Consider the following 15,854-nt stretch of genomic DNA (forward strand, 5'->3'; position numbering starts at 1 on the left):
AATAGAATCGCAAGCCAAGAGAGTATTGAAATACACAAGGCTTCTGGAGTATGTCCAGTTTCTTTTGGTTGCACTGGTGAGAACAAGTTGTACGGGACAGGAACCCGCTACCATCAGAGGGGCTGGGTGACATGGGACAAAGGTAGAAGCAGGGTCTTCTGGGGAAATCTGGAAAACTAATGTAGGTCCCATTAACTGACAAACAGAATGGCTGCCTTCCTCCCACCTTAGTTCAAAGTCCCCGGGACAAGCCAGAATGAGTGTCTCTGTCCTAATCATAGATTTCTCACTTATTTCTAAGATGAACTTGAATTAAATACTTGCGTTTCTAAAGAAATGAAAGGGAGTTCAGCTTTAATGAGCACTCACTATGTGCCAGAAACTATACCTAAGCACCCTCAAATTCATTACTTCAGTTAATCTTTAGACCAGTTCTGAAAGACAGGTACATATCTCTTTAGAAATGGAAACTGGACCAGAAATTAAGGAACTTGCTTGTGTCAGTCAAGTAGAGTCAATCTGAACTGAAAGCTGTGACATTCAATGAATCAAACTGTGGTGAACATTTTGACGTCCTCTTGTGTAGTGCCACCTTTGCAGTCAACATACTTGGGTTTAATTTTCAGCTTAGCCACTTGCTAGCTGTTTGCCTTTCAAAAGTTCGCAACCTCTTGAAGACTCGGTTTCTAAATCTGTTGAGTGGAGAACAAATCATACTTTGTACGGTCACAGGGAAGATTAAGTGAGAAGATTAAGAATGTAAAGAGCATGGAGTAGAAGCAAGTATATACCAGGTGTTCAGCAAATATCTGCCCACTCAGTCCTCCTCTTCCTCCTCCTCCATTCATTAAATATCTGGTTCTGACCATATATAACTGCAGGAGGATTAAAACCAAAGCCATAACCAAATCAAATAGAAAATTTTTTCTGCAAAAGTATGTCAGTGCTTCTCAAAATCAGGTCCCTGGACCAAAAGCATTAGCATCACCCAGAATTTGTTTAAAATGTACATTTTATGACCCCCACCCCAGACCTACTAAATCAGAAATTCTGAGAGTGGGGCCCAGCAATCTATGTTTTAAGAAATCTTGGCATGATTTTGATACACACCAATGTTTCCAAACCACTTGTATGATAGTTCTTTTATTGCATCAATTTAATTCATATATTACATAGACTGGCTAGGTCTTAATAATCAATCTAACAATTGCTCATTTTCCTTTGTTTCATAGAGTGCCTTCAGATTACTTTAACTTATTCTGATTAAATCTCTCTCCAGGAAAGAGTAAACCAAGTAAAATGGTGTTACATTAAAAACCTTACAAAAAAAGACTAGCTAAGCTATTTATGTGATACAGAAAGATAAATGTAGAGAAGTTCTTTTTGAGAAAAACTATTTTAATGGCCAAGTAGAGAGAGTGAAGCCTAAATTGGAAGCATTATCCCTACTCCCAATAACAGGTTAGCACAAGCGACCCTTCAAACATCCAACCATTTTCACAATAAATACCTTTTTCTTTTAATTTAGCTGTTTCTATTCCAATCCCTTTAACTAAAGTTGAATTACTGATTCAGCTGTCCTGTATTCCTGACCTGAAATGTTTGGAAACTATAAGGCAACTTTGATTTAGAAATCAGGCACTTGTCATTAGGTGCAAACGTTTACGTGCTGAAGACCTCAAACTATTGAAAGTTACAAAACCAGAACTGGGTGTGGGTTGGGCAGCTGAAGCCAATTATGCAGATTTGACATCTAAAGAAAATGGTACATGTGAATACTTAGAATGATTCCCAATTATATTCCAGTTGTTTTCATTTTTTTCAATTGCTGTAACACTCCTCCACATCCCTCTCCCAGGGCGGTACTCCTCCATCCTTGCTTGCAGATGATTTCAATTGTTTTCCATTTTTTAAATCTTCTCTTTTATCTCCGATGCTTTTCCTTCCTTCCTCATTTCATCATTTTTTTAACATGATAGTCATGCATCTGATGATTCTACAGATGCAGGGATTTTTCTTCCTGTCCTTGAAGCGACAGCTTGTCTTTCCCCTCAAGTGTCTTTGTCGCAATGCCTGATAAACTGTTTATTTTTCCTAACGGCTTTCCTTTTTAGCCTGAAAAACAAACATTAACCAAAAACCTACTTGTTTCACTAAATTGTCACTTTCAATGCAATCCCTGGTGCTGGAGCGCCGCCTGCTGAGTAAATGCGAATTAGCAGGTCATAGTTCCGTTGGGTTAGCAGCAGAAAAAATAATGGGCCATTTTATCATCAACAGATTCTTCAGAAATGACCGGTGTAACATTCTTGATATTGTTCCTTTCCCCAACCATGCCGCTGAAGTCATTGTACATTATCTATAAGAACTAATCCAAAGTATTTTTAAAACTGCATATTTTAGCACCATCTACTAAAAACTCAGCAAAATGTCCTCCATAGAATAGGTGCTCAATTAAAAACTGGTAGCTAGCAGTTAATTAATACTATGTGAAAACATTTATCAAACTGTATTTCAGTTGTCTACTTCTCTTTCTCACTAAATAACTGTAGAGCTCCTTGAGGGGGAAAAAAAAACCACATTTTTTTTAAAAAACCTATATATGGCCAGGTGCAGTGGCTCACACCTGTAATCCCAGTACTTTGGGAGGCCAAGGTGGGCAGATCACTTGAGGTCAGGAGTTCAAAACCAGCCTGACCAACATGGTGAAACCCCATCTCTACTAAATATACAAAAATTAGCCGGGAGTTCTTGCAGGTGCCTGTAATCCCAGCTAATTAGGAGGCTGAAGGAGAATTGCTTGAACCTGGGAGGCGGATGTTGCAGTGAGCCAAGATTACACCACTGCACCCCAGCCTGGGCTACAGAGCGAGACTTAGTCTTTAAAACAAACCAACAACAAAAACTATATATTTCACCATAGGTATTCAAAATACATTTGAAGAATACTGATTAAATAATTCTAAATATTTATTTAATAGACATCATCTCTAGTACCTTGTGCTAAGAACTATTCTAGCTATTCAACAAATATTTTCTCTAATCCTTAAAACCTGCCCAACAATTTTTGGAAAAACCTCCTTATCAGCTGCTAACTTGACGTCCCAGCTGAACACAAAACCCTCATTTCCAGGGCTTCTCTGTTACTCTGACACATTCTTTGCACCAGGTTTTACAGAAGCTTACATTTTATTTTCTTTCTTTTTTGTTTTTGTTTTTGTCCTTTGGTTTTTGTTGTTGTTGTTGTTGTTGTTGTTGTTTGATTGGTTGGTTGGGGTTTTTTTTTTGTTTTTTGTTTTTTGTTTTTTTTGGAGACAGAGTCTCACTCTGTTGCCCAGGCAGCAGTACAGTGGCGCAATCTCGGCTCACTGCAAGCTCCGCCTCCTGGGTTCAAGCCATTCTCCTGCCTCAGCCTCCCGAGTAGCTGGGACTACAGGTGCCCGCCGCCATGCTTGGTTAATTGTTTTGTGTTTTTAGTAGAGAAGGGTTTCACCATGTTGTCCAGGCTGGTCTCGAACTCCTGACCTCAGGTTATCTGCCTGCTTCGGCCTCCCAAAGTGCTGGGATTACAGACCTGAGCCAGCGCGCCCGGCCCAGAAGCTTACATTTTCAACAGTAGCTTGAGACATTTTCCTGTTAGTGGTCCTTACACAAGGTGAGAAATCATGCGCTGACAAAAATTACAAACCCAGGTGTAGTAGATGAAAGAAATGGCCACCAATTCTTTTCCTCCTTGTACCTACACCCTAGTAATGTGACACTATAACTCCTTCCATCAAGAAATAAAGTGTTTTTCTCCCCTTATTGAATCTGGACTGGCCTTGAAATTTTCTTGGGCCTACACCTCAAAAATCCTTGCATGCTTCTGCTCTCACGCATGGAACCCTGAGCTGCCATGAGAATGAGGTAGCATGGGAAAGAGTGAGTGATCAGATGGAGAAAGACTGATCATCCCAGCTGAACCCACCGTCAGTCAACCCAGCCAAACTACCAGCTGACGAGAGACACATGAGCAAGTGCATCCAAGCTCAACCTAGACCAGAAGCTCTTCTTCCCAGCTTATCCCAGCCCAAATTAAAGACCAACCTTCAGAATCATTAGCTAAATAAATAGCTATGATGCTATAGAAACCGGAAACATCACCTATCATAGCCTTAAACGGTTAACTGGAATCTAATCAAGACTCAGATCTAATTTCCAGTTCACAAGAAATGTAAGATAAAGGAACAAGCTAACTGATGTTTTGAGGTGAGGCAGGTATACATAAATACACACATACATGCCACACACACACACCAATTTACACTCTCACTTTAATGGGTTAAGTTAGCCAAAAATAGTCTCAAAAGTATTTTTTAAATGATCGAATTCATGTCCCAGCACTGCCCAGAGGGTTTACAGTGTTCTGTCAACAGAAGATGTGAAGTTGTATTTTGTGGATCCCATAGAATGTCGAAGTCTAGGCACTTGAGAATCTGTGAAGATTTATCTACATGCAGCCTCTGGATTGATCACTTCCCAGTTAAATGTGTTTTTAGGATCATTTTATCAGTCAATTTCTGGAGCCAGCCGTACAGTCTCTATGATTCACTCAGAGCCAGAGAAAATCATCAGACTGACCATTTTTCATCTCAAAATTTTTATTCTCATTGGCATAAGAAAGGATTTATTATCAACTTATGCAAGATGCAGATAATAAATCAGCCTTAGGAGTTTGAAGTAGAGATGAAAAAATATGGCAGCAGTTTGAGCTCAGCTGGTATCTGGAATGGTTTGGGGTTTTGAAATTCTTTTTAACTACTATTATACAGTTTTAAAACCCAAAACATATTTTCTTAAGGCTTTTCTCCTTCATTTCTAAACCCAAGCGTATGATCAAGGAAAATGGAATCCATGTGCTATTGAATGTATTTACACTCCATTCAGTTCAGTGCATTACAACGTACGACACTGACATTCTCTTTTGTAGGAGTTATTTCAAGGTCTAAATGATTCTGACGCTAAAATTTTAGGGAATTTTCTTCCCCAGCCCCTGAAAGAGTCCCAAAATGTGCAAGCCATACTCTTGACTCCTCACCTGGAATATCAGCTTCTTAAAAGTTTTAATATTCATATGATGGAAAGATTAGTGAAACAAGTTCTTCCCCTCTCTTTTGTCCTTGACCAACTGCTCTGGATAAATAGAACGAGATGGTGTCTTTATGAAGAAACAATCAATACTATCTTGCAACAGCAACTGAGTGGAATGGGATGACAGTGGAGAATTCCACAGTAAAGAAATCAAGGGCACAGTATGAATACAAGGTGCTACCAGACTTTTCCCAAAGCCCTTTGCAAAATATTATCTCCTATTATTGCAGCATCCCCAAGGGGCAGGTGGAGAATTGTTAATGGTACAACTGGAAAAGCGTGTTAATGCAAGCTCAGGAGAGTGCATTAGGATGCACTTCTCCCGAGCTTCTTGAGCTTCCTCTGGAAAGTGGCAGGCTACCCTTACCCCAAAAGATGTTATGTGAGTGTTTCTCCTGCACGTCCAGCACAGTGCTGGCGGCTGAAGCTCCACGCTTGGGCAGATGAGCTGGTGACACTAGAAAGGAGCATTTTTGAAGACTGACAGTGACTCAGAGAACTGGCTGTGCAGAAAGGGAAGTGCTTACATTTAAGAATTAAAAAAAAAAAAAGATTTTGTGCATTAAGTAAAAATAAATTTAAAACTTTAGGTATGGGTAGATTGCATTGTCCATCACTTGTGTAAAGTATCACATTAGATGTTGCTAATATGCAAGCATAAAGGCTTTTCAATAACTTATTTTTCAAATATGAATTAAAGTAGATTAGAAGTTATCCCTATAAAAATATCACTCTTACCAGCATTTCCTAGATTAGAGAGGAAAGATACTATTACCACCAGGGTCCTGGAAATTGTATGTTAAGTGTTCCAGTTACTGTTACTGCATAACAAAATACTTCAAATGTAGAACTCTAAAACAACAATCACTTTATTTTGCTCACAAATTCCATGGGTCAGGAATTCAGGCAAAGCTTGATTGGGCAGTTCTCACTTGGAGTCACTCAAGAGGTTGCAGTGAGATGTTAGCTGAGGCTGCAGATAATTGAAGGTTCCGACATCCAAGAAAGTTCCTGCACACGGCTATCAGTGGCTGCTAGCCATCGACTGGGAGCTCTGCTGGGGCTGACCAGGGAGCCTACTTATGACTGCACCAGCATGGCAGTCTCAGGGTAGTGGATTTCTGACATAGCAGATCAAAGCTCTAAATCCAAGTGTCCCAGCAACCAAAAATGTTGCATAACTTTGTATGACTTGACCTTGGAAGTCACATAGATCACTTCTGTCATATTCTATTGGCCAAAACGGTCACAAACCTGCCTTGATTCAAGGGAAGAAGCCAAAAGCTCATCTTAAGGGGAAGTGTGTCGAGAATTTACAGATAAGACTTTAAAACCATCACTGTAACTACAAATACTATCACAGAAGTGCGTTATGTCATTGGAAGTTAACCACAGAGGCAGACACTGTTGCTGCCCTGTCCTATATCCCCCTGGTCCATGTCTGAGTTCAATGCAACTACGGTGGACAGTTCCTGTGACTACTGACGGCTTCCTACCTCAGGTCCCCAAGTGTAGAATTCCCCAGGTCCTTCTCGTTTTTCCTTTGTCCTGGCCAAGAAACAGTGCCGTAACTGCTGTGTGACCAGCCAGCTGCGTATTTTTCCCGGCAGACTTGAACTGAAGCCAGGCCTTGAATATTCCCAGACACTGATAAACTGGTTTAAGTTGTTGCCTGAACCATGAAAAGAACAAACATGTTGCTAAACATGTAGAAAGTAGCCCCCAGCCCTAAACGGAATTCCTTAGACCCGCATGTAAACTCCATACCTGGGTCTGCATGCTGTGGACATACCTAGACAGATCTTGTTTCACTGTCTATCAAGAGGACGCGCTGTAGCCCCCTCCATACATAAGCTCCCCTAATAAGTATTTGCACTGATCACCCTGGCATTTAGTGCTTCTTTCTTTGGAATCCCAGCCAGCCCCATCTCAGGATGGTTTGGGGCAGTTGCCTGCAGGAATTCCCCTGCTGCCACTTTTGGGCTGATTCCAGGCTCCAGTTCAGCCACACAGAACACCAAGTCTCTCTGTTTCTCAGCCTGAGGGTTTTCTCTGGTAAGTGGGGACTGGCTCAGCATACAGAGGTAAGCTTCAGCCAATAAGAGACAGAGTCAGTGGATAAATACCCCGACTCCCTCATCCCTTAGTGGGACAATTCTGAAGCACATTCAGGTGGTCCACGACATGACTGAGCTCAGATGCCCTTAGTGATACCCAGCTCATTAGGCCCAACACAGGCTCTCCTCTCCCCCTCTGGATTTCTCCCTCCTTCATTTCTGCTTCCTGGCATCAATTCCCAGCAGTCAACTGCTTGTCTCTGAATTGGCTTTGGGAGGACTCAAAGTAAACACCCATTATATGTGTCTGGGTCTGAGTATAAATGACCTCTATGGTCCCTACCTAGTCTGAATTCCTGTTATTGTTATCATCATTTCATCCTTTCGTGCCTTTTTTTTTTTTTTTTTTTTTTTTTAGATAGGGTTTTCCTCTGTTGCCCTAGGCTGGAGTGCTGTTATGTGATCATAGGTCACTGCAGCCTCGAACTCCTGGATTCAAACAATCCCCCCATCTCAGCCTCCAGAGTAGCTAGGACTGCAGGTGCACACCACCATGCCCAACTAGTTTGTTTAATTTTCTGTAGAGATTGTGGCAGGGGTGGGGGGGTGGGGCGCTCTTGCTATATTGCCCAGGCTGGTCTTGATCTCCTAGTGATCCTCCTGCCTCGGCCTCCCTAAGTGCTGAAATTACAAGTGTGAACCACTGTGCCCAGCCATGTTACCATCCATTTTATAAACACGGTTACCCAAGAAGTTCTAGAATTGTCCTGAGTTCTCAAAGAAGTCACAGGGTAAAGCCAAAATCACCCCGAAGCCAGAGTGGATAACAAGGTTTCATTAGTTGATCCCACCTTCTGAATAAAATAAAGCATTTCTTACTCCAAAAAAGAAAGTCCTTGCTCCCATAAAGTAGCCATAAAAATCAGCACTAAACAATGGTCTAAAGTCTGAAAAATTAAGTGAGACTGCAAATAGAAATATCCCAGTAAAACCTAAACTTTCATAGACAGCAAACTTAGGGTAATTGCAATGTCTATAGCTAAGGGTACATTTTGTTTTATTCTTTAACTTCTCATGCCTCCAAGAAGTACAGTCATGCACCACATAATGATGTTTCAATCACTGAAAAGCCACATATATGACAGTGGTCCCATTAGATTATGCCATATTTTTACTGTACCTTTTCTATATTTAGTTATGTTTAGACACACAAATACTTACCACTGTGTCAGAACTGCCTACTGTATTTGGTACAGTAACATGTTATGCAGGTTTGCAGCCTAGAGGCAATAGACTATACCATACAGCATAGGTGTGTAGTACGTTATCCCATCTGGGTTTGGGTAAATACACTCTATGATGTTTACAGGATGAAATCGCCTAATGACACATTTTTCAGCAAGTATTCCTGTTGTTAAGCAACGCATGCATCCAGGCTCAAGTTATGCTCTGAAATTAGCTTATCAAATGAATCAGCCTTCCCTTGGCTCTTAAATCTTATATAATTAGCTTTGTAACATAATGCGTTCAGTGGCTGTGGGCAAAGCTCAAAGGAGTGAGAAAATCCATTTAGGGCAGTTGCCAGAATTTCCGGTGTTTTCTCAAGCTGAGCTGCTAATTCATTTTCTTGGCATAGCCTAGGATGGATCCCAGATCTGCCAGGCCCTTCTGGCTTCCCCTCCATTGGAAATGTCTCGAGATTCAGTCTTCTGTTACTTTGAGGCCTTCTTTTGATGTCCCACCTGAATGAAAGAAGTGTGGTCACAGAAACGAGAGAAGTGTCTTATTTGTCAAACCTCGGATTTGAGCGGGAATTGATTAACTGTGTATGTGCCAAGCATCCCCAAAGTTTCTTAACTCCCACAGCGTGTCAGCAACAAAAGTCACAAAACCGCACAGGAGATAGATACGCAGTTGTTTTCTTGAAAGAACTCCAGAAACCAAGTTATACAATTTCTAACACTGGGCTAATTCAGGGGCCTGGTAAACACAGAAACCACAGAGGGGAGGGAAGAGGAAACAGGGGAAAGCAGGATGTCTGGTCTAATTCACCATTCACTTTGCTCTGCTCTGTTTTATAACAATGTCAGCTCTATGGAATAAAACAAAATGTGGCTTCTGTGTCTTTAAGGCCCAGGCAGCATTGGCAACGGATAGGTTTCCATAGCAACTTGTAATTCCACTGTCTATTAAGTGGAAAAGCAACAATAGAAAATCCCTAGCAAATAAAGTGTGATACCTCTCAATGACAATTATCTGCTTATTACAGTCTCGCTTTGAGTGCTTAAAAATACAAACACTGGCCGGGCGTGGTGGCTCAAGCCTGTAATCCCAGCACTTTGGGAGGCCGAGACGGGCGGATCACGAGGTCAGAAGATCGAGACCATCCTGGCTAACACGGTGAAACCCCGTCTCTACTAAAAAATACAAAAAACTAGCCAGGCGCGGTGGCGGGCGCCTGTAGTCCCAGCTACTCGAGAGGCTGCGGCAGGAGAATGGCGTGAACCCGGGAGGCGGAGCTTGCAGTGAGCTGAGATCTGGCCACTGCACTCCAGCCTGGGCGGCAGAGCGAGACTCCGTCTCAAAAAAAAAAAAAAACCCAACATCTAGAATCTTTTACTCTGTTTGAAAGAAGCAGGGCTATTTCTTTTATTCTTTTTCTTTTGAAAAGCTCTTAGACACAAAAGAAGAAACAAGTTTCTGAGGGTGTTGAGATGTCAAGCCTCTTTGGTGGCCCCAGAAGAATTCTCCCACTCTACATGCACACTGCACAAAAGCGGTGAGGACGATTCGGCAACTCAGAAATCGACAGCAACGTGAGGTAGATTCCTACCACAGGACCTCATCCAATCAGTGGCCATCAGACTCGCTTGTAAAAGGCCTGGGACCATATGAAGTTTAGAGCAGTGTACTTTGCACACACAAAAACATTTTAAGATTATAACCTTATTAAACATCGATCAGCATCCATCCATAGTCAGTCAATTTAAATAACATTTATGGAAAGACTGTTAGGCAATTTGTGAAACACTAGAAAAACAAGAAAGTCCTCTAGAAGCTCACAAATGGGGAATGGAGAGAAAAACAGAAATCTTTATATGACCAGGTTTCCCAAGTGTTACGAGCTGAATTGTGCCTCCCCAAAATCCATATGTTGAAATTCTAACACCCAGTACCTCAGAACATAAACTTATTTGGAGATAGAGTCTTTAAAGAGGTCATTAAAATGAGGGAATTAAGGTGGGCCCAATACAATCCCACTGGTGTCCCTAGAGGGAAGAAAATGTGAAGACACAGGGAGAAGATGCCCCTCCACAAGCCAAGGAGAGAGGCCTGGAGCAGCTCCTTCCCTCACAGCCCTCAGAAGGAACCAGCCGGGCCCACACATTGATCTCAGACTTCCAGCCTCCAGAACTGTCAAGAAATTAACTTCTGTTGTTTAAGCCACCGAGTCCATGGTCCTTTGTTACAGCAGCCCCAGCACATGAATAAACCAAGCTCTCTCTCTCTCTCTCTCTCTCTATATATATATATATATACACACACACACACACACACACACATATATATATATATATATTTTTTTTTTTTTTTGAGACAGAATTTCACTCTTGTTGCCCAGGCTGGAGTGCAGTGGCACAATCTCGGCTCACTGTAACCTCCACCTCCCAGGTTCAAGCAGTTCTCCCGCCTCAGCCTCCCGAGTAGCTGTGATTACAGGCACCCGTCACCACACCCAGCTAATTTTTTTGTGTGTATTTTTAGTAGAGATGGGGTTTTACCATTTTGGCCAGGCTGGTCTCGAACTCCTGACCTCAGGTGATCCCCCCACCTTGGCCTCCCAAAGTGCTGGGATTACAGGCATGCGCCACCGTGCCTGGCCGATTCTTCTTCTTTTTTTTTTTTCAGACAGAGTCTCTCTGAGTCACCCAGGCTGGAGTACAGTGGTGTGATCTCGGCTCACTGGAACCTCCGCCTCCCAAGTTCAAGTAATTCTTGTGCCTCAGTCTCCCAAGTAACTGGGATTACAGGCATGCACCACCATGCCTGGCTAATTTTTTGTATTTGTAGTATAGATGGGGTTTTGCTATGTTGGCCAGACTGGTCTCGAACTCCTGGCCCCAAGTGATCCTCCCACCTCAGCCTCCCAAAGTGCTGGGATTATAGGCATGAGCCACTGTGCCCGGCACCAAGCTATATTCTTCCAGAGCAGTGGTTCTCAATCTTTTAGCTGGAACAGAATCACCTGGAAAACTTGTTAAAACACAGACTGCTGGGCCCTACCCCCCAGCCTCTGATCCAGGTGGTCTGTAGCGTGACCCCAGAATCTGCATTCTAGGTAGTGATGATGATGGTTGGAGGACTAGCCTTTGAGAATCACTGTACTAGGAGGTATTCAAGATATAGGCTGTATCTAATCCTAGCCAACTCAAGTCAAGGCGTCATGCTCTCTCCTCCCTGAATCTAAAGTGGACACGATTCCAACCTGAGTTTCACACCCAGGTACAGTCACAGGAGGTACGCTGCCCAGGTGTGCTTGCCCCGCAGGAGAACGCAATCACCAAAGCTGTATCTGACAGAGACCCTAAGCTTTAAGGCACAGTAAGCTTGTCCACTACTAAAACATGGCCCATGAATAAGTGTCCTGGGTTCTGAAATATTAGACCAGCAATTCTCCTTTCATGGGGAAATGAGGCAGGTGGATGAGGGTGGAGGTTTTTTCTCCTATCCAGGCAGAGGCACAGGGTTGGGGAGAGGGGACATAAGTAATCTCCCTCTTTTCTCCTCCCTGCAACTCAGGCTACTGGGGCCACAGAAGGCCCAACTCTGGCCCTCCTCGGACTGTGCCCCCGCCCTAAGCCAAGAAGACACACCTGTCCAGAGCCCAGAACCCCTTCTATACCAAGCTCCAGTTAACTCAATTCCCTGCCCAGAGGGGACCTGGGCCTTCCAGGGCCTGCCTGAGACTATTTCCTTGGTCCTCCTGCAGGCAGACCTCACTGCCCATGTGCGCAGACCTAGGCCCAAAGGGGTGGCTCAAGAAGTGACTGTGTGAAAGATAAGGTAGACAGCTTGGACCTAGGAGCTGGGATGTCCACCGTTATATGTGAGAGGCTTAGCTGCAGGCGGGTACTTGGGGTGGAAGGAGCCCTATCTGTAGCATTTACTGATTTTCACAAAATCAATAACTACTCCCACCATGGCCAATCTCAAGCTACTAATGTGAAATCAACTGGCTCACAAAATTCCTGAAACACTGGCTCTCATGAGCTGGTAAGAACTGGCCCCAGCACACCACTGGAGAGGTCCTTCCTGCTAGGGGACAATGGCAGGAGTGGAAAAAGGACAAAGGCAGAGTGAGGACCTTCATCTACATTTTTGCTCTGACCCTTCATGTATCTGGCCCTGCATTTCTATCAACCAGGATGTCGTTCTGGTCACCGCTGAGGGTGGTCGTCAGTACAGAGCTCACAAAGAAGGACCCTTTCTTCCTTACTATTCGATGTAGAAGATATGAATGACTCTTGGTGTCCGTATTTGTCCGCGGTCACACTGCTATAAAGAACTACCTGAGGCTGGGTGTGGTGGCTCACGCCTGTAATCCTAGCACTTTGGGAGGCCAAGGCGGGCGGATCACTTGAGCTCAGAAATTCGAGACCAGTCTAGGCAACATGGAGAAACCCCGTCTCTACTAAAAATATAAAAGTTAGCTGGGCATGGTAGTGCACACTCGTAGTCCCAGCTACTCGGGAGGCTTGGGCATGAGAATCGCTTGAACCCGGGACGCAAAGGCTGCAGTGAGTGGAGATAGCACCATTGCGCTCCAGCCCGGGTGACAGAGCGAGACCCTGTCTCAAAAAAAAAAAAAAAAAAAAAAAAAAGAACTACCTGAGGCCAAGCACAGTGGCTCATGCCTGTAATCCTAGCATTTTGGGAGACCAAGGTGGGTGGATCACTTGAGCTCAGGAATTCGAGACCAACCTGGGCAACATGGTGAAACCCCATCTCTACAAAAATTACAAAAAAATTAGCCGAGCATGATGGTGTGTGTCTGTAGTCCCAGCTACTTGGGCTACTGAGGTAGGAGAATCGCTTCAACCCAGGAGGTTGAGGCTGCAGTAAGCCAAGATCAAGTCACTGCACTCCAGCGTGTGTGACAAAGTGAGGCCATGTCTCAAAGGAAGATAGGAAGGAAGAAAGGAAGGAAGGAGGGAAGGAGGGAAGGAGGGAGGAAGGGAAGGAGGGAGGGAGGGAGGTTAAGAAAGAAAGGAAGAAAGATTAAGAAAGAAAGGAAGAAAGAAGAAAAAACAAATTAAAAACAAAAAGACCTGCCCAGGTGTGGTGGCTCATACCTGTAATCCCAGCACTTTGGGAGGCCAAGGCGGGCCGATCACCTGAGGTCAGGTGTTTGAGACCAGCCTGACCAACATGGTAAAACCCCATCTCTACTAAAAATACAAAAATTAGCCAGGCATGGTGGCAGGCGCCTGTAATCCCAGCTACTTGGGAGGCTGAGGCAGGAGAATTGCTTGAACCAAGGGGGCAGAGGTTGCAGTGAGCCGAGACCACACCACTGCACTCCAGACTGGGCGACAGAGTGAAGCTCGGTCACAAAAAAAGAACTACTTGAGACAAGAGAATTTATGGTGAAAGGAGGTTTAATTGACTCACAATTCTGCAGGCTATCTATACAGGAAATATGGCTGGAAGGCCTCAGGAAACTTACACAATCATGGCAGAAGACAAAGGAGAAGCAAGCACGTCTCACCATGGAGGACCAGGACAGAGAGAGTGAAGGCGGAGGCAATTCTAAACAACCAGATCTTATGAGAACTCACTCTCACAAGAACAGCCAGGGGAAAATCCACCCCCATAATCCAGTCGCCTCCCATCAGGTCCCTACCCCAACATTGGGAATTACAATTCGACACAAGATCTGTCTGGGGACACAAGAGCCAAACCATATAAGAGGCCTACGCGATAGCCTTTCCCCAACCGCTTCCTTCTGGAAGAGCCCGCTGCTCTCTACAGAGGCTGAAAAATGTTAGATACTTGCTTTCCCAGGCTCCCTTGAAGCAGACCCAGTCTGGCCAACAGGAACTGACGAGTGAAGCCTGCGAGGGCCTTCTGGAAAAGATTCCCCCCTAATAGACAAGAGGAAGGTCTTTGTCCTTCTTATCTGGACATGGTACCTCTGCTGTGATGCCTGAACTGTGGCAGCCATCTTGCAACCATGAGAGAAAACATTAGAAACAGGCACAGGATGACAAAGAAAGATCAGAACTCCTAGGTTCCTTTTTTTCTTTTAATTAATTGTGGTAAAATGTACGTAACATAACATTTACCATCTTAACCTTTTTTTTTTTTTTTTTTTTGAGACTGAGTCTCGCTCTGTCGCCCAGGCTGGAGTGCAGGGCACAATCTCGGCTCACTGCAAGCTCCACCTCTCGGGTTCATGCCATGCTCCTGCCTCAGCCTCCCAAGTATCTGGGACTACAGGTGCCCGCCACTACGCTCAGCTAATTTTTTGTATTTTTTAGTAGAGATGGTGTTTCACCATGTTAGCTCGGATGGTCTCGATCTCCTGACCTCGTGATCTGCCTGCCTCGGTCTCCCAAAGTGCTGGGATTACAGGCGTGAGCCACTGCACCCGGCCCATCTTAACCATTTTTAAGTGTACACTTCAATAGTGTTAAATACAATCACTTTGTTGTACAACCCATTTCAAGAATTCTTAAAAATTATTATGGGTGCATAATAGTTGTATGTATTTATGGGGTACATGTGATATTTTGATGCAGGCATATAATGTAAATGTAAATGATCAAATCAGGGTAAGTGGGGTACCATCACCTCAAGCATTTATCATTTTTTTGTTTCAGGGACATTCCAGTTCCACTCTTAGTTTAGAATTCTTTTCATCTTGCAGAACTGAAATTCTGAAATAATTCCCCTTTCCCCCTCCTCCCAAACCCTATTCTTCTACTTTCTGTTTCTATGAATTTGACTACTCAAAGTACTTCACATAAGTAGAATCTTACAGTATTTGTGACTGGCTTATTTCATTAAGCATAATGTCTTCAAGGTGCATCCATGTTGTAGGATGTGTCAGAATTTCCTTCCTTTTTGAGGCTCAATAACATCACATTTTGTTTATTCATTCATCCTTCTATGGAAATCTGGGTTTTTCCCACATTTCGGCTATTATGAATAATGCTGCTATAAACGTGAGCACAAATATCTCTTCGAGACCCTGCTTTCAATTCGTTTGGGTATATACCCAGAAGTGGAATTGCTGAATCATATGGTGGTTCTATTTTTAATTTTTTGAGGAACTGCCGTACTGTTCTCCATAGTGGCTGCACTGACTTACATCCCCAACAGTGCACAGTGCTTCCAACTTCTCCACATCCTCACCAGCACTTATTTTCTGTTGTGTGCATGTGTGTGTGTGTTTTGTTTCTTCCAGATAGTAGGCATCCTAATGGGTGTAAGGAAGGTGCCTGTGTTTTTTATGGCATTTGTGAAGCCACTGAACCAGCCTGAAATTGTCCTGCTTCTAGAAGTCTTGTGCAGGAAAAAAATTAATAAGCATCCTTATGAAGGAACTCCATGTTTTTTAATTTTTATTTTTTTAAAGATAGGGTCTTGCTGTGTGGCCCAGGC

This window comes from Macaca fascicularis, chromosome 2 (genome assembly GCF_037993035.2).
Source record: "Macaca fascicularis isolate 582-1 chromosome 2, T2T-MFA8v1.1".
Taxonomy (NCBI): Eukaryota; Metazoa; Chordata; class Mammalia; order Primates; family Cercopithecidae; genus Macaca; species Macaca fascicularis.